Below are 21,551 nucleotides of genomic sequence, written 5' to 3' on the forward strand. Positions count from 1 at the left end.
AGCCACAAACCACACTAGTAAAATAAAAACATGATAACATGGGATTCAATCCAATGACAGCCTTAATTTGATAGTGCAAACCCAATACCTTACTAACTGTGCTAACCAGACTGTGTATACCAGGTAAATAATTTATCAGAGATTTAAGTGACTAAGCTACAGTGTCCAAGGTACTAAACATAATATATTCTATGGGGTGTCATAAGCAAGTCATTAGAATACTTTCCTACTAAATTTAAAAGACATAAGCATTCAATATTTTAGTAAACAAAGAGAAAATAAAGCTATCTATTGGGTTTCACTAAAAAGTCCATTGGAAGACTTGACTATTGTTGTTAAAAGACATAGGCATTCATATTATAGAGCCACAAACCACACTAGTAAAATAAAAACATGATAACATGGGATTCGATCCAATGACAGTCTTAATTTCATAGTGGAAACCCAACACCTTACTAACTGTGCTAACCAGACTGTCCATACCAGACTTGCAATTTATCAGAGATTTAAGTGAATAAGCTACAGTGTCCAAGGTACTAAACATAATATATTCTATGGGGTGTCATAAGCAAGTCATTAGAATACTTTCCTACAAAATTAATAAGACATAAGCATTCAATATTTGAGTAAACAAAGAGAAAATAAAGCTATCTATTGGGTTTCACTAAAAAGTCCATTGGAAGACTTGATTATTGTTGTTAAAAGACGTAAGCATTCATATTATAGAGCCACAAACCACACTAGTAAAATAAAAACATGATATCATGGGATTCAAACCAATGACAGTCTTAATTTCATAGTGGAAACCCAACACCTTACTAACTGTGCTAACCAGACCGTGCATACCAGACATGCAATTTATCAGAGATTTAAGTGAATAAGCTACAGTGTCCAAGGTACTAAACATAATATATTCTATGGGGTGTCATAAGCAAGTCATTAGAATACTTTCCTACTAAATTTATAAGACATAAGCATTCAATATTTTAGTAAACAAAGAGAAAATAAAGCTATCTATTGGGTTTCACTAAAAAGTCTATTGGAAGACTTGACTATTGTTGTTAAAAGACATAGGCATTCATATTATAGAGCCACAAACCACACTAGTAAAATAAAAACATGATAACATGGGATTCGAACCAATGACAGTCTTAATTTGATAGCGCAAACCCAACAAATTATTAACTGTGCTAACCAGACTGTGCATACCAAACAAACAATTTATCAGAGATTTAAGTGAATAAACTACAGTGTCCAAGGTACTAAACATATATTCTATGGGGTGTCATAAGCAAGTCATTAGAATTCTTTCCTACTAAATTTAAAAGACATAATCATTCAATATTTTAGTAAACAAAGAGAAAATAAAGCTATCTATTGGGTTTCACTAAAAAGTCCATTGGAAGACTTGACTATTGTTGTTAAAAGACATAGGCATTCATATTATAGAGCCACAAACCACACTAGTAAAATAAAAACATGATATTATGGGATTCAAACCAATGACAGTATTAATTTTATAGTGGAAACCCAACACCTTACTAACTGTGCTAACCAGACTGTGCATACCAGACATGCAATTTATCAGAGATTTAAGTGAATAAGTTACAGTGTCCAAGGTAATAAACATAATATATTCTATGGGGTGTTATAAGCAAGTCATTAGAATACTTTTCAACTAAATTTATAAGACATAAGCATTCAATATTTTAGTAAACAAAGAGAAAATAAAGCTATCTATTGGGTTTCACTAAAAAGTCTATTGGAAGACTTAACTATTGTTGTTAAAAAACATAGGCATTCATATTATAGAGTCACAAACCACACTAGTAAAATAAAAACATGATATCATGGGATTCGAACCAATGACAGTCTTAATTTCAAAGTGGAAACCCAACACCTTACTAACTGTGCTAACCAGACTGTGTATACCAGGTACATAATTTATCAGAGATTTAAGTGAATAAGCTACAGTGTCCAAGGTACTAAACATAATATATTCTATGGGGTGTCATAAGCAAGTCATTAGAATACTTTCCTACTAAATTTAAAAGACATAAGCATTCAATATTTGAGTAAACAAAGAGAAAATAAAGCTATCTATTGGGTTTCACTAAAAAGTCCATTGGAAGACTTGACTATTGTTGTTAAAAGACATAGGCATTCATATTACAGAGCCACAAACCACACTAGTAAAATAAAAACATGATAACATGGGATTCGATCCAATGACAGCCTTAATTTGATAGCGCAAACCCAACACCTTACTAACTGTGCTAACCAGACTGTGCATTCCAGGTACATAATGTATCAGTGATTTAAGTGAATAAGCTACAGTGTCCAAGGTACTAAACATAATATATTCTATGGGGTGTCATAAGCAAGTCATTAGAATACTTTCCTACTAAATTTAAAATACATAATCATTCAATATTTTAGTAAACAAAGAGAAAATAAAGCTATCTATTGGGGTTCACTAAAAAGTCCATTGGAAGACTTGACTATTGTTGTTAAAAGACATAGGCATTCATATTATAGAGCCACAAACCACACTAGTAAAATAAAAACATGATATCATGGGATTCGAACCAATGACACTCTTAATTTGATAGCGCAAACCCAAGAAATTATTAACTGTGCTAACCAGACTGTGCATACCAAACAAACAATTTATCAGAGATTTAAGTGAATAAACTACAGTGTCCAAGGTACTAAACATAATATATTCTATGGGGTGTCATAAGCAAGTCATTAGAATACTTTCCTACTAAATTTAAAAGACATAAGTATTCAATATTTTAGTAAACAAAGAGCAAATAAAGCTATCTATCGGGTTTCACTACAAAGTCCATTGGAAGACTTGACTATTGTTGTTAAAAGACATAGGCATTCATATTATAGAGCCACAAACCACACTAGTAAAATAAAAACATGATAACATGGGATTTGAACCAATGACAGTCTTAATTTCATTGTGCAAACCCTACACCTTACTAACTGTGCTAACCAGACTGTGCATACCAGACGTGCAATTTATCAGAGATTTAAGTGAATAAGCTACAGTGTCCAAGGTACTAAACATAATATATTCTATGGGGTGTCATAAGCAAGTCATTAGAATACTTTCCTACTAAATTTATAAGACATAAGCATTCAATATTTTAGTAAACAAAGAGAAAATAAAGCTATCTATTGGGTTTCACTAAAAAGTCCATTGGAAGACTTGATTATTGTTGTTAAAAGACGTAGGCATTCATATTATAGAGCCACAAACCACACTAGTAAAATAAAAACATGATAACATGGGATCCGAACCAATGACAGTCTTAATTTCATATTGCAAACCCAACACCTTACTAACTGTGCTAACCAGACCGTGCATAAAAGACATGCAATTTATTAGAGATTTAAGTGAATAAGCTACAGTGTCCAAGGTACTAAACATAATATATTCTATGGGGTGTCATAAGCAAGTCATTAGAATACTTTCCTACTAAATTTAAAAGACATAAGCATTCAATATTTTAGTAAACAAAGAGAAAATAAAGCTATCTATTGGGTTTCACTAAAAAGTCCATTGGAAGACTTGACTATTGTTGTTAAAAGACATAGGCATTCATATTATAGAGCCACAAACCACACTAGTAAAATAAAAACATGATAACATGGGATTCGATCCAATGACAGTCTTAATTTCATAGTGGAAACCCAACACCTTACTAACTGTGCTAACCAGACTGTCCATACCAGACTTGCAATTTATCAGAGATTTAAGTGAATAAGCTACAGTGTCCAAGGTACTAAACATAATATATTCTATGGGGTGTCATAAGCAAGTCATTAGAATACTTTCCTACAAAATTAATAAGACATAAGCATTCAATATTTGAGTAAACAAAGAGAAAATAAAGCTATCTATTGGGTTTCACTAAAAAGTCCATTGGAAGACTTGATTATTGTTGTTAAAAGACGTAAGCATTCATATTATAGAGCCACAAACCACACTAGTAAAATAAAAACATGATATCATGGGATTCAAACCAATGACAGTCTTAATTTTATAGTGGAAACCCAACACCTTACTAACTGTGCTAACCAGACCGTGCATACCAGACATGCAATTTATCAGAGATTTAAGTGAATAAGCTACAGTGTCCAAGGTACTAAACATAATATATTCTATGGGGTGTCATAAGCAAGTCATTAGAATACTTTCCTACTAAATTTATAAGACATAAGCATTCAATATTTTAGTAAACAAAGAGAAAATAAAGCTATCTATTGGTTTCACTTAAAAGTCTATTGGAAGACTTGACTATTGTTGTTAAAAGACATAGGCATTCATATTATAGAGCCACAAACCACACTAGTAAAATAAAAACATGATAACATGGGATTCGAACCAATGACAGTCTTAATTTGATAGCGCAAACCCAAGAAATTATTAACTGTGCTAACCAGACTGTGTATACCAAACAAACAATTTATCAGAGATTTAAGTGAATAAACTACAGTGACCAAGGTACTAAACATAATATATTCTATGGGTTGTCATAAGCAAGTCATTAGAATACTTTCCTACTAAATTGAAAAGACATAAGCATTCAATATTTTAGTAAACAAAGAGAAAATAAAGCTATCTATTGGGTTTCACTACAAAGTCCATTGGAAGACTTGACTATTGTTGTTAAAAGACATAGGCATTCATATTATAGAGCCACAAACCACACTAGTAAAATAAAAACATGATAACATGGGATTTGAACCAATGACAGTCTTAATTTCATTGTGCAAACCCTACACCTTACTAACTGTGCTAACCAGACTGTGCATACAAGATGTGGCATTTATCAGAGATTTAAGAGAATAAGCTACAGTGTCCAAGGTACTAAACATAATATATTCTATGGGGTGTCATAAGCAAGTCATTAGAATACTTTCCTACTAAATTTAAAAGACATAATCATTCAATATTTTAGTAAACAAAGAGAAAATAAAGCTATCTATTGGGTTTCACTAAAAAGTCCATTGGAAGAATTGACTATTGTTGTTAAAAGACATAGGCATTCATATTATAGAACCACAAACCACACTAGTAAAATAAAAACATGATACTATAGGATTTGAACCAATGACAGTATTAATTTCTTAGTGGAAACCCAACACCTTACTAACTGTGCTAACCAGACTGTGCATACCAGACATGCAATTTATCAGAGATTTAAGTGAATAAGCTACAGTGTCCAAGGTACTAAACATAATATATTCTATGGGGTGTCATAATCAAGTCATTAGAATACTTTCCTACTAAATTTAAAAGACATAAGCATTCAATATTTTAGTAAACAAAGAGAAAATAAAGCTATCTATTGGGTTTCACTAAAAAGTCTATAGGAAGACTTGACTATTGTTGTTAAAAGACATAGGCATTCATATTATAGAGCCACAAACCACACTAGTAAAATAAAAACATGATAACATGGGATTCGAACCAATGACAGTCTTAATTTCATAGTGCAAACCCAACACCTTACTAACTGTGCTAACCAGACCGTGCATACAAGACGTGCAATTTATCAGAGATTTAAGTGAATAAGCTACAGTGTCCAAGGTACTAAACATAATATATTCTATGGGGTGTCATAAGCAAGTCATTAGAATACTTTCCTACAAAATTAATAAGACATAAGCATTCAATATTTGAGTAAACAAAGAGAAAATAAAACTATCTATTGGGTTTCACTAAAAAGTCCATTGGAATACTTGACTATTGTTGTTAAAAGACATAGGCATTCATATTATAGAGCCACAAACCACACTAGTAAAATAAAAACATGATAACATGGGATTCGATCCAATGACAGACTTAATTTGATAGTGCATCCCAACACCTTACTAACTGTGCTAACCAGACTGTGCATACCATGCACATAATATATCAGAGATTTAAGTGAATAAGCTACAGTGTCCAAGGTACTAAACATAATATATTCTATGGGGTGTCATAAGCAAGTCATTAGAATACTTTCCTACTAAATTTAAAAGACATAATCATTCAATATTTTAGTAAACAAAGAGAAAATAAAGCTATCTATTGGGTTTCACTAAAAAGTCTATTGGAAGACTTGACTATTGTTGTTAAAAGACATAGGCATTCATATTATAGAGCCACAAACCACACTAGTAAAATAAAAACATGATAACATGGGATTTGAACCAATGACAGTCTTAATTTCATAGTGGAAACCCAACACCTTACTAACTGTGCAAACCAGACCGTGCATACCAGACAGGCAATTTATCAGAGATTTAAGTGGATAAGCTACAGTGTCCAAGGTACTAAACATAATATATTCTATGGGGTGTCATAAGCAAGTCATTAGAATACTTTCCTACTAAATTTATAAGACATAAGCATTCAATATTTTAGTAAACAAAGAGAAAATAAAGCTATCTATTGGGTTTCACTAAAAAGTCTATTGGAAGACTTGACTATTGTTGTTAAAAGACATAGGCATTCATATTATAGAGCCACAAACCACACTAGTTAAATAAAAACATGATAACATGGGATTCGAACCAATGACAGTCTTAATTTAATAGCACAAACCCAAGAAATTATTAACTGTGCTAACCAGACTGTGCATACCAAACAAACAATTTATCAGAGATTTAAGTGAATAAACTACAGTGTCCAAGGTACTAAACATAATATATTCTATGGGGTGTCATAAGCAAGTCATTAGAATACTTTCCTACTAAATTTAAAAGACATAAGCATTGAATATTTTAGTAAACAAAGAGAAAATAAAGCTATCTATTGGGTTTCACTAAAAAGTCTATTGGAAGACTTAACTATTGTTGTTAAAAATCATAGGCATTCATATTATAGAGCCACAAACCACACTAGTAAAATAAAAACATGATAACATGGGATTCGATCCAATGACAGCCTTAATTTGATAGTGCAAACCCAACACCTTACTAACTGTGCTAACCAGACTGTGCATACCAGGCACATAATTTATCAGAGATTTAAGTGAATAAGCTACAGTGTCCAAGGTACTAAACATAATATATTCTATGGGGTGTCATAAGCAAGTCATTAGAATACTTTCCTACTAAATTTAAAAGACATAATCATTCAATATTTTAGTAAACAAAGAGAAAATAAAGCTATCTATTGGGTTTCACTAAAAAGTCCATTGGAAGAATTGACTATTGTTGTTAAAAGACATAGGCATTCATATTATAGAGCCACAAACCACACTAGTAAAATAAAAACATGATACCATAGGATTCGAACCAATGACAGTATTAATTTCATAGTGGAAACCCAACACCTTACTAACTGTGCTAACCAGACCATGCATAAAAGACATGCAATTTATTAGAGATTTTAGTGAATAAGCTACAGTGTCCAAGGTACTAAACATTATATATTCTATGGGGTGTCATAAGCAAGTCATTAGAATACTTTCCTACAAAATTAATAAGACATAAGCATTCAATATTTGAGTAATCAAAGAGAAAATAAAGCTATCTATTGGGTTTCACTAAAAAGTCCATTGGAAGACTTGACTATTGTTGTTAAAAGACATAGGCATTCATATTACAGAGCCACAAACCACACTAGTAAAATAAAAACATGATAACATGGGATTCGATCCAATGACAGCCTTAATTTGATAGCGCAAACCCAACACCTTACTAACTGTGCTAACCAGACTGTGCATTCCAGGTACATAATGTATCAGTGATTTAAGTGAATAAGCTACAGTGTCCAAGGTACTAAACATAATATATTCTATGGGGTGTCATAAGCAAGTCATTAGAATACTTTCCTACTAAATTTAAAATACATAATCATTCAATATTTTAGTAAACAAAGAGAAAATAAAGCTATCTATTGGGGTTCACTAAAAAGTCCATTGGAAGACTTGACTATTGTTGTTAAAAGACATAGGCATTCATATTATAGAGCCACAAACCACACTAGTAAAATAAAAACATGATATCATGGGATTCGAACCAATGACACTCTTAATTTGATAGCGCAAACCCAAGAAATTATTAACTGTGCTAACCAGACTGTGCATACCAAACAAACAATTTATCAGAGATTTAAGTGAATAAACTACAGTGTCCAAGGTACTAAACATAATATATTCTATGGGGTGTCATAAGCAAGTCATTAGAATACTTTCCTACTAAATTTAAATGACATAAGTATTCAATATTTTAGTAAACAAAGAGCAAATAAAGCTATCTATCGGGTTTCACTACAAAGTCCATTGGAAGACTTGACTATTGTTGTTAAAAGACATAGGCATTCATATTATAGAGCCACAAACCACACTAGTAAAATAAAAACATGATAACATGGGATTTGAACCAATGACAGTCTTAATTTCATTGTGTAAACCCTACACCTTACTAACTGTGCTAACCAGACTGTGCATACCAGACGTACAATTTATCAGAGATTTAAGTGAATAAGCTACAGTGTCCAAGGTACTAAACATAATATATTCTATGGGGTGTCATAAGCAAGTCATTAGAATACTTTCCTACAAAATTTATAAGACATAAGCATTCAATATTTTAGTAAACAAAGAGAAAATAAAGCTATCTATTGGGTTTCACTAAAAAGTCCATTGGAAGACTTGATTATTGTTGTTAAAAGACGTAGGCATTCATATTATAGAGCCACAAACCACACTAGTAAAATAAAAACATGATAACATGGGATCCGAACCAATGACAGTCTTTATTTCATATTGCAAACCCAACACCTTACTAACTGTGCTAACCAGACCGTGCATAAAAGACATGCAATTTATTAGAGATTTAAGTGAATAAGCTACAGTGTCCAAGGTACTAAACATAATATATTCTATGGGGTGTCATAAGCAAGTCATTAGAATACTTTCCTACAAAATTAATAAGACATAAGCATTCAATATTTGAGTAAACAAAGAGAAAATAAAGCTATCTATTGGGTTTCACAAAAAAGTCCATTGGAAGACTTGACTATTGTTGTTAAAAGACATAGGCATTCATATTATAGAGCCACAAACCACACTAGTAAAATAAAAACATGATAACATGGGATTCGATCCAATGACAGCCTTAATTTGATAGTGCAAACCCAATACCTTACTAACTGTGCTAACCAGACTGTGTATACCAGGTAAATAATTTATCAGAGATTTAAGTGAATAAGCTACAGTGTCCAAGGTACTAAACATAATATATTCTATGGGGTGTCATAAGCAAGTCATTAGAATACTTTCCTACTAAATTTAAAAGACATAAGCATTCAATATTTTAGTAAACAAAGAGAAAATAAAGCTATCTATTGGGTTTCACTAAAAAGTCCATTGGAAGACTTGACTATTGTTGTTAAAAGACATAGGCATTCATATTATAGAGCCACAAACCACACTAGTAAAATAAAAACATGATAACATGGGATTCGATCCAATGACAGTCTTAATTTCATAGTGGAAACCCAACACCTTACTAACTGTGCTAACCAGACTGTCCATACCAGACTTGCAATTTATCAGAGATTTAAGTGAATAAGCTACAGTGTCCAAGGTACTAAACATAATATATTCTATGGGGTGTCATAAGCAAGTCATTAGAATACTTTCCTACAAAATTAATAAGACATAAGCATTCAATATTTGAGTAAACAAAGAGAAAATAAAGCTATCTATTGGGTTTCACTAAAAAGTCCATTGGAAGACTTGATTATTGTTGTTAAAAGACGTAAGCATTCATATTATAGAGCCACAAACCACACTAGTAAAATAAAAACATGATATCATGGGATTCAAACCAATGACAGTCTTAATTTTATAGTGGAAACCCAACACCTTACTAACTGTGCTAACCAGACCGTGCATACCAGACATGCAATTTATCAGAGATTTAAGTGAATAAGCTACAGTGTCCAAGGTACTAAACATAATATATTCTATGGGGTGTCATAAGCAAGTCATTAGAATACTTTCCTACTAAATTTATAAGACATAAGCATTCAATATTTTAGTAAACAAAGAGAAAATAAAGCTATCTATTGGTTTCACTTAAAAGTCTATTGGAAGACTTGACTATTGTTGTTAAAAGACATAGGCATTCATATTATAGAGCCACAAACCACACTAGTAAAATAAAAACATGATAACATGGGATTCGATCCAATGACAGCCTTAATTTGATAGTGCAAACCCAATACCTTACTAACTGTGCTAACCAGACTGTGTATACCAGGTAAATAATTTATCAGAGATTTAAGTGAATAAGCTACAGTGTCCAAGGTACTAAACATAATATATTCTATGGGGTGTCATAAGCAAGTCATTAGAATACTTTCCTACTAAATTTAAAAGACATAAGCATTCAATATTTTAGTAAACAAAGAGAAAATAAAGCTATCTATTGGGTTTCACTAAAAAGTCCATTGGAAGACTTGACTATTGTTGTTAAAAGACATAGGCATTCATATTATAGAGCCACAAACCACACTAGTAAAATAAAAACATGATAACATGGGATTCGATCCAATGACAGTCTTAATTTCATAGTGGAAACCCAACACCTTACTAACTGTGCTAACCAGACTGTCCATACCAGACTTGCAATTTATCAGAGATTTAAGTGAATAAGCTACAGTGTCCAAGGTACTAAACATAATATATTCTATGGGGTGTCATAAGCAAGTCATTAGAATACTTTCCTACAAAATTAATAAGACATAAGCATTCAATATTTGAGTAAACAAAGAGAAAATAAAGCTATCTATTGGGTTTCACTAAAAAGTCCATTGGAAGACTTGATTATTGTTGTTAAAAGACGTAAGCATTCATATTATAGAGCCACAAACCACACTAGTAAAATAAAAACATGATATCATGGGATTCAAACCAATGACAGTCTTAATTTTATAGTGGAAACCCAACACCTTACTAACTGTGCTAACCAGACCGTGCATACCAGACATGCAATTTATCAGAGATTTAAGTGAATAAGCTACAGTGTCCAAGGTACTAAACATAATATATTCTATGGGGTGTCATAAGCAAGTCATTAGAATACTTTCCTACTAAATTTATAAGACATAAGCATTCAATATTTTAGTAAACAAAGAGAAAATAAAGCTATCTATTGGTTTCACTTAAAAGTCTATTGGAAGACTTGACTATTGTTGTTAAAAGACATAGGCATTCATATTATAGAGCCACAAACCACACTAGTAAAATAAAAACATGATAACATGGGATTCGAACCAATGACAGTCTTAATTTGATAGCGCAAACCCAAGAAATTATTAACTGTGCTAACCAGAACTGTGTATACCAAACAAACAATTTATCAGAGATTTAAGTGAATAAACTACAGTGACCAAGGTACTAAACATAATATATTCTATGGGTTGTCATAAGCAAGTCATTAGAATACTTTCCTACTAAATTGAAAAGACATAAGCATTCAATATTTTAGTAAACAAAGAGAAAATAAAGCTATCTATTGGGTTTCACTACAAAGTCCATTGGAAGACTTGACTATTGTTGTTAAAAGACATAGGCATTCATATTATAGAGCCACAAACCACACTAGTAAAATAAAAACATGATAACATGGGATTTGAACCAATGACAGTCTTAATTTCATTGTGCAAACCCTACACCTTACTAACTGTGCTAACCAGACTGTGCATACAAGATGTGGCATTTATCAGAGATTTAAGAGAATAAGCTACAGTGTCCAAGGTACTAAACATAATATATTCTATGGGGTGTCATAAGCAAGTCATTAGAATACTTTCCTACTAAATTTAAAAGACATAATCATTCAATATTTTAGTAAACAAAGAGAAAATAAAGCTATCTATTGGGTTTCACTAAAAAGTCCATTGGAAGAATTGACTATTGTTGTTAAAAGACATAGGCATTCATATTATAGAACCACAAACCACACTAGTAAAATAAAAACATGATACTATAGGATTTGAACCAATGACAGTATTAATTTCTTACTGGAAACCCAACACCTTACTAACTGTGCTAACCAGACTGTGCATACCAGACTTGCAATTTATCAGAGATTTAAGTGAATAAGCTACAGTGTCCAAGGTACTAAACATAATATATTCTATGGGGTGTCATAAGCAAGTCATTAGAATACTTTCCTACTAAATTTAAAAGACATAAGCATTCAATATTTTAGTAAACAAAGAGAAAATAAAGCTATCTATTGGGTTTCACTAAAAAGTCTATAGGAAGACTTGACTATTGTTGTTAAAAGACATAGGCATTCATATTATAGAGCCACAAACCACACTAGTAAAATAAAAACATGATAACATGGGATTCGAACCAATGACAGTCTTAATTTCATAGTGCAAACCCAACACCTTACTAACTGTGCTAACCAGACCGTGCATACAAGACGTGCAATTTATCAGAGATTTAAGTGAATAAGCTACAGTGTCCAAGGTACTAAACATAATATATTCTATGGGGTGTCATAAGCAAGTCATTAGAATACTTTCCTACAAAATTAATAAGACATAAGCATTCAATATTTGAGTAAACAAAGAGAAAATAAAACTATCTATTGGGTTTCACTAAAAAGTCCATTGGAATACTTGACTATTGTTGTTAAAAGACATAGGCATTCATATTATAGAGCCACAAACCACACTAGTAAAATAAAAACATGATAACATGGGATTCGATCCAATGACAGACTTAATTTGATAGTGCATCCCAACACCTTACTAACTGTGCTAACCAGACTGTGCATACCATGCACATAATATATCAGAGATTTAAGTGAATAAGCTACAGTGTCCAAGGTACTAAACATAATATATTCTATGGGGTGTCATAAGCAAGTCATTAGAATACTTTCCTACTAAATTTAAAAGACATAATCATTCAATATTTTAGTAAACAAAGAGAAAATAAAGCTATCTATTGGGTTTCACTAAAAAGTCTATTGGAAGACTTGACTATTGTTGTTAAAAGACATAGGCATTCATATTATAGAGCCACAAACCACACTAGTAAAATAAAAACATGATAACATGGGATTTGAACCAATGACAGTCTTAATTTCATAGTGGAAACCCAACACCTTACTAACTGTGCAAACCAGACCGTGCATACCAGACAGGCAATTTATCAGAGATTTAAGTGGATAAGCTACAGTGTCCAAGGTACTAAACATAATATATTCTATGGGGTGTCATAAGCAAGTCATTAGAATACTTTCCTACTAAATTTATAAGACATAAGCATTCAATATTTTAGTAAACAAAGAGAAAATAAAGCTATCTATTGGGTTTCACTAAAAAGTCTATTGGAAGACTTGACTATTGTTGTTAAAAGACATAGGCATTCATATTATAGAGCCACAAACCACACTAGTTAAATAAAAACATGATAACATGGGATTCGAACCAATGACAGTCTTAATTTAATAGCACAAACCCAAGAAATTATTAACTGTGCTAACCAGACTGTGCATACCAAACAAACAATTTATCAGAGATTTAAGTGAATAAACTACAGTGTCCAAGGTACTAAACATAATATATTCTATGGGGTGTCATAAGCAAGTCATTAGAATACTTTCCTACTAAATTTAAAAGACATAAGCATTGAATATTTTAGTAAACAAAGAGAAAATAAAGCTATCTATTGGGTTTCACTAAAAAGTCCATTGGAAGACTTGACTATTGTTGTTAAAAGACATAGGCATTCATATTATAGAGCCACAAACCACACTAGTAAAATAAAAACATAATAACATGGGATTCGAACCAATGACTGTCTTAATTTCATTGTGCAAACCCAACACCTTACTAACTGTGCTAACCAGACTGTGCATACCATATGTGCAATTTGATTTAAGTGAATAAGCTACAGTGTCCAAGGTACTAAACATAATATATTCTATGGGGTGTCATAAGCAAGTCATTAGAATACTTTCCTACTAAATTTATAAGACATAAGCATTCAATACTTTAGTAAACAAAGAGAAAATAAAGCTATCTATTGGGTTTCACTAAAAAGTCTATTGGAAGACTTAACTATTGTTGTTAAAAATCATAGGCATTCATATTATAGAGCCACAAACCACACTAGTAAAATAAAAACATGATAACATGGGATTCGATCCAATGACAGCCTTAATTTGATAGTGCAAACCCAACACCTTACTAACTGTGCTAACCAGACTGTGCATACCAGGCACATAATTTATCAGAGATTTAAGTGAATAAGCTACAGTGTCCAAGGTACTAAACATAATATATTCTATGGGGTGTCATAAGCAAGTCATTAGAATACTTTCCTACTAAATTTAAAAGACATAATCATTCAATATTTTAGTAAACAAAGAGAAAATAAAGCTATCTATTGGGTTTCACTAAAAAGTCCATTGGAAGAATTGACTATTGTTGTTAAAAGACATAGGCATTCATATTATAGAGCCACAAACCACACTAGTAAAATAAAAACATGATACCATAGGATTCGAACCAATGACAGTATTAATTTCATAGTGGAAACCCAACACCTTACTAACTGTGCTAACCAGACCATGCATAAAAGACATGCAATTTATTAGAGATTTTAGTGAATAAGCTACAGTGTCCAAGGTACTAAACATTATATATTCTATGGGGTGTCATAAGCAAGTCATTAGAATACTTTCCTACAAAATTAATAAGACATAAGCATTCAATATTTGAGTAATCAAAGAGAAAATAAAGCTATCTATTGGGTTTCACTAAAAAGTCCATTGGAAGACTTGACTATTGTTGTTAAAAGACATAGGCATTCATATTATAGAGCCACAAACCACACTAGTAAAATAAAAACATGATAACATGGGATTCGAACCAATGACAGACTTAATTTGATAGTGCAAACCCAACACCTTACTAACTGTGCTAACCAGACTGTGCATACCACGTACATAATTTATCAGAGATTTAAGTGAATAAGCTACAGTGTCCAAGGTACTAAACATAATATATTCTATGGGGTGTCATAAGCAAGTCATTAGAATACTTTCCTACTAAATTTAAAAGACATAATCAGTCAATATTTTAGTAAACAAAGAGAAAATAAAGTTATATATTGGGTTACACTAAAAAGTCTATTGGAAGACTTAACTATTGTTGTTAAAAAAACATAGGCATTCATATTATAGAGCCACAAACCACACTAGTAAAATAAAAACATGATAAAATGGGATTCGAACCAATGACAGTCTTAATTTGATAGCGCAAACCCTACAAATTATTAACTGTTCTAACCAGACTGTGCATACCAAACAAACAATTTATCAGAGATTTAAGTGAATAAACTACAGTGTCCAAGGTTCTAAACATAATATATTCTATGGGGTGTCATAAGCAAGTCATTAGAATACTTTCCTACTAAATTTAAAAGACATAAGCATTCAATATTTTAGTAAACAAAGAGAAAATAAAGCTATCTATTGGGTTTCACTAAAAAGTGTATTGGAAGACTTGACTATTGTTGTTAAAAGACATAGGCATTCATATTATAGAGCCACAAACCACACTAGTAAAATAAAAACATGATAACATGGGATTCGAAACAATGACAGTCTTAATTTCATAGTGCAAACCAAACACCTTACTAACTGTTCTCAGCAGACCGTGCATACAAGACGTGCAATTTATCAGAGATTTAAGTGAATAAGCTACAGTGTCCAAGGTACTAAACATAATATATTCTATGGGGTGTCATAAGCAAGTCATTAGAATACTTTCCTACAAAATTAATAAGACATAAGCATTCAATATTTTAGTAAACAAAGAGAAAATAAAACTATCTATTGGGTTTCACTAAAATGTCCATTGGAATACTTGACTATTGTTGTTAAAAGACATAGGCATTCATATTATAGAGCCACAAGCCACACTAGTAAAATGAAAACATGATAACATGGGATTCGATCCAATGACAGACTTAATTTGATAGTGCATCCCAACACCTTACTAACTGTGCTAACCAGACTGTGCATACCACGCACATAATATATCAGAGATTTAATGAATAAGCTACAGTGTCCAAGGTACTAAACATAATATATTCTATGGGGTGTCATAAGCAAGTCATTAGAATACTTTCCTACTAAATTTAAAAGACATAATCATTCAATATTTTAGTAAACAAAGAGAAAATAAAGCTATCTATTGGGTTTCACTAAAAAGTCCATTGGAAGACTTGACTATTGTTGTTAAAAGACATAGGCATTCATATTATAGAGCCACAAACCACACTAGTAAAATAAAAACATGATAACATGGGATTCGAACCAATGACAGTCTTAATTTCATAGTGCAAACACAACACCTTACTAACTGTGCTAACCAGACTGTGCATACAAGACGTACAATTTATCAGAGATTTAAGTGAATAAGCTACAGTGTCCAAGGTACTAAACATAATATATTCTATGGGGTGTCATAAGCAAGTCATTAGAATACTTTCCTACAAAATTAATAAGACATAAGCATTCAATATTTGAGTAAACAAAGAGAAAATAAAGCTATCTATTGGGTTTCACTAAAAAGTCCATTGGAAGACTTGACTATTGTTGTTAAAAGACATAGGCATTCATATTATAGAGCCACAAACCACACGAGTAAAATAAAAACATGATAACATGGGATTCGATCCAAGGACAGCCTTAATTTGATAGTGCAAACTGAACACCTTACTAACTTTGCTAACCAGACTGTGCATACCAGGCACATCATTTATCAGAGATTTAAGTGAATAAGCTACAGTGTCCAAGGTACTAAACATAATCTATTCTATGGGGTGTCATAAGCAAGTCATTAGAATACTTTCATACTAAATTTAAAATACATAATCATTCAATATTTTAGTAAACAAAGAGAAAATAAAGCTATCTATTGGGTTTCACTAAAAAGTCCATTGGAAGACTTGACTATTGTTGTTAAAAGACATAGGCATTCATATTATAGAGCCACAAACCACACTAGTAAAATAAAAACATGATAACATGGGATTTGAACCAATGACAGTCTTAATTTCATAGTGGAAACCCAACACCTTACTAACTGTGCTAACCAGACCGTGCATACCAGACAGGCAATTTATCAGAGATTTAAGTAAATAAGCTACAGTGTCCAAGGTACTAAACATAATATATTCTATGGGGTGTCATAAGCAAGTCATTAGAATACTTTCCTACTAAATTTATAAGACATAAGCATTCAATATTTTAGTAAACAAAGAGAAAATAAAGCTATCTATTGGGTTTCACTAAAAAGTCTATTGGAAGACTTGACTATTGTTGTTAAAAGACATAGGCATTCATATTATAGAGCCAAAAACCACACTAGTTAAATAAAAACATGATAACATTGGATTTGAACCAATGACAGTCTTAATTTGATAGCGCAAACCCAAGAAATTATTAACTGTGCTAACCAGACTGTGCATACCAAACAAGCAATTTATCAGAGATTTAAGTGAATAAACTACAGTGTCCAAGGTACTAAACATAATATATTCTATGGGGTGTCATAAGCAAGTCATTAGAATACTTTCCTACTAAATTTATAAGACATAAGCATTCAATACTTTAGTAAACAAAGAGAAAATAAAGCTATCTATTGGGTTTCACTAAAAAGTCTATTGGAAGACTTAACTGTTGTTGTTAAAAATCATAGGCATTCATATTATAGAGCCACAAACCACACTAGTAAAATAAAAACATGATAACATGGGATTCGATACAATGACAGCCTTAATTTGATAGTGCAAACCCAACACCTTACTAACTGTGCTAACCATACTGTGCATACTAGGCACATAATTTATCAGAGATTTAAGTGAATAAGCTACAGTGTCCAAGGTACTAAACATAATATATTCTATGGGGTGTCATAAGCAAGTCATTAGAATACTTTCCTACTAAATTTAAAAGACATAATCATTCAATATTTTAGTAAACAAAGAGAAAATAAAGCTATCTATTGGGTTTCACTAAAAAGTCCATTGGAAGAATTGACTATTGTTGTTAAAAGACATAGGCATTCATATTTTAGAGCCACAAACCACACTAGTAAAATAAAAACATGATACCATAGGATTCGAACCAATGACAGTATTAATTTCATAGTGGAAACCCAAGACCTTACTAACTGTGCTGACCAGACCATGCATAAAAGGCATGCAATTTATTAGAGATTTTAGTGAATAAGCTACAGTGTCCAAGGTACTAAACATTATATATTCTATGGGGTGTCATAAGCAAGTCATTAGAATACTTTCCTACAAAATTAATAAGACATAAGCATTCAATATTTGAGTAAACAAAGAGAAAATAAAGCTATCTATTGGGTTTCACTAAAAAGTCCATTGGAAGACTTGACTATTGTTGTTAAAAGACATAGGCATTCATATTATAGAGCCACAAACCACACTAGTAAAATAAAAACATGATAACATGGGATTCGAAACAATGACAGTCTTAATTTCATAGTGCAAACCAAACACCTTACTAACTGTTCTAAGCAGACCGTGCATACAAGACGTGCAATTTATCAGAGATTTAAGTGAATAAGCTACAGTGTCCAAGGTACTAAACATAATATATTCTATGGGGTGTCATAAGCAAGTCATTAGAATACTTTCCTACAAAATTAATAAGACATAAGCATTCAATATTTTAGTAAACAAAGAGAAAATAAAACTATCTATTTGGTTTCACTAAAATGTCCATTGGAATACTTGACTATTGCTGTTAAAAGACATAGGCATTCATATTATAGAGCCACAAGCCACACTAGTAAAATGAAAACATGATAACATGGGATTCGATCCAATGACAGACTTAATTTGATAGTGCATCCCAACACCTTACTAACTGTGCTAACCAGACTGTGCATACCACGCACATAATATATCAGAGATTTAATGAATAAGCTACAGTGTCCAAGGTACTAAACATAATATATTCTATGGGGTGTCATAAGCAAGTCATTAGAATACTTTCCTACTAAATTTAAAAGACATAATCATTCAATATTTTAGTAAACAAAGAGAAAATAAAGCTATCTATTGGGTTTCACTAAAAAGTCCATTGGAAGACTTGACTATTGTTGTTAAAAGACATAGGCATTCATATTATAGAGCCACAAACCACACTAGTAAAATAAAAACATGATAACATGGGATTCGAACCAATGACAGTCTTAATTTCATAGTGCAAACACAACACCTTACTAACTGTGCTAACCAGACTGTGCATACAAAACGTACAATTTATCAGAGATTTAAGTGAATAAGCTACAGTGTCCAAGGTACTAAACATAATATATTCTATGGGGTGTCATAAGCAAGTCATTAGAATACTTTCCTACAAAATTAATAAGACATAAGCATTCAATATTTGAGTAAACAAAGAGAAAATAAAGCTATCTATTGGGTTTCACTAAAAAGTCCATTGGAAGACTTGACTATTGTTGTTAAAAGACATAGGCATTCATATTATAGAGCCACAAACCACACGAGTAAAATAAAAACATGATAACATGGGATTCGATCCAAGGACAGCCTTAATTTGATAGTGCAAACCGAACACCTTACTAACTTTGCTAACCAGACTGTGCATACCAGGCACATCATTTATCAGAGATTTAAGTGAATAAGCTACAGTGTCCAAGGTACTAAACATAATCTATTCTATGGGGTGTCATAAGCAAGTCATTAGAATACTTTCATACTAAATTTAAAATACATAATCATTCAATATTTTAGTAAACAAAGAGAAAATAAAGCTATCTATTGGGTTTCACTAAAAAGTCCATTGGAAGACTTGACTATTGTTGTTAAAAGACATAGGCATTCATATTATAGAGCCACAAACCACACTAGTAAAATAAAAACATGATAACATGGGATTTGAACCAATGACAGTCTTAATTTCATAGTGGAAACCCAACACCTTACTAACTGTGCTAACCAGACCGTGCATACCAAACAGGCAATTTATCAGAGATTTAAGTGAATAAGCTACAGTGTCCAAGGTACTAAACATAATATATTCTATGGGGTGTCATAAGCAAGTCATTAGAATACTTTCCTACTAAATTTATAAGACATAAGCATTCAATATTTTAGTAAACAAAGAGAAAATAAAGCTATCTATTGGGTTTCACTAAAAAGTCTATTGGAAGACTTGACTATTGTTGTTAAAAGACATAGGCATTCATATTATAGAGCCAAAAACCAAACTAGTTAAATAAAAACATGATAACATGGGATTTGAACCAATGACAGTCTTAATTTGATAGCGCAAACCCAAGAAATTATTAACTGTGCTAACCAGACTGTGCATACCAAACAAACAATTTATCAGAGATTTAAGTGAATAAACTACAGTGTCCAAGGTACTAAACATAATATATTCTATGGGGTGTCATAAGCAAGTCATTAGAATACTTTCCTACTAAATTTAAAAGACATAAGCATTGAATATTTTAGTAAACAAAGAGAAAATAAAGCTATCTATTGGGTTTCACTAAAAAGTCCATTGGAAGACTTGACTATTGTTGTTAAAAGACATAGGCATTCATATTATAGAGCCACAAACCACACTAGTAAAATAAAAACATAATAACATGGGATTCGAACCAATGACAGTCTTAATTTCATTGTGCAAACCCAACACCTTACTAACTGTGCTAACCAGACTGTGCATACAATTTGTGCAATTTGATTTAAGTGAATAAGCAACAGTGTCCAAGGTACTAAATATAATATATTCTATGGGGTGTCATAAGCAAGTCATTAGAATACTTTCCTACAAAATTAATAAGACATAAGCATTCAATATTTGAGTAAACAAAGAGAAAATAAAGCTATCTATTGGGTTTCACTAAAAAGTCCATTGGAAGACTTGACTATTGTTGTTAAAAGACATAGGCATTCATATTATAGAGCCACAAACCACACTAGTAAAATAAAAACATGATAACATGGGATTCGATCCAATGACAGACTTAATTTGATAGTGCAAACCCAACACCTTACTAACTGTGCTAACCAGACTGTGCATACCACGTACATAATTTATCAGAGATTTAAGTGAATAAGCTACAGTGTCCAAGGTACTAAACATAATATATTCTATGGGGTGTCATAAGCAAGTCATTAGAATACTTTCCTACTAAATTTAAAAGACATAAGCATTCAATATTTTAGTAAACAAAGAGAAAATAAAGCTATCTATTGGGTTTCACTAAAAAGTCCATTGGAAGACTTGACTATTGTTGTTAAAAGACATAGGCATTCATATTATAGAGCCACAAACCACACTAGTAAAATAAAAACATAATAACATGGGATTCGAACCAATGACAGTCTTAATTTCATTGTGCAAACCCAACACCTTACTAACTGTGCTAACCAGACTGTGCATACCATATGTGCAATTTGATTTAAGTGAATAAGCTACAG

Source organism: Pseudophryne corroboree, chromosome 6 (genome assembly GCF_028390025.1).
Source record: "Pseudophryne corroboree isolate aPseCor3 chromosome 6, aPseCor3.hap2, whole genome shotgun sequence".
NCBI lineage: Eukaryota > Metazoa > Chordata > Amphibia > Anura > Myobatrachidae > Pseudophryne > Pseudophryne corroboree.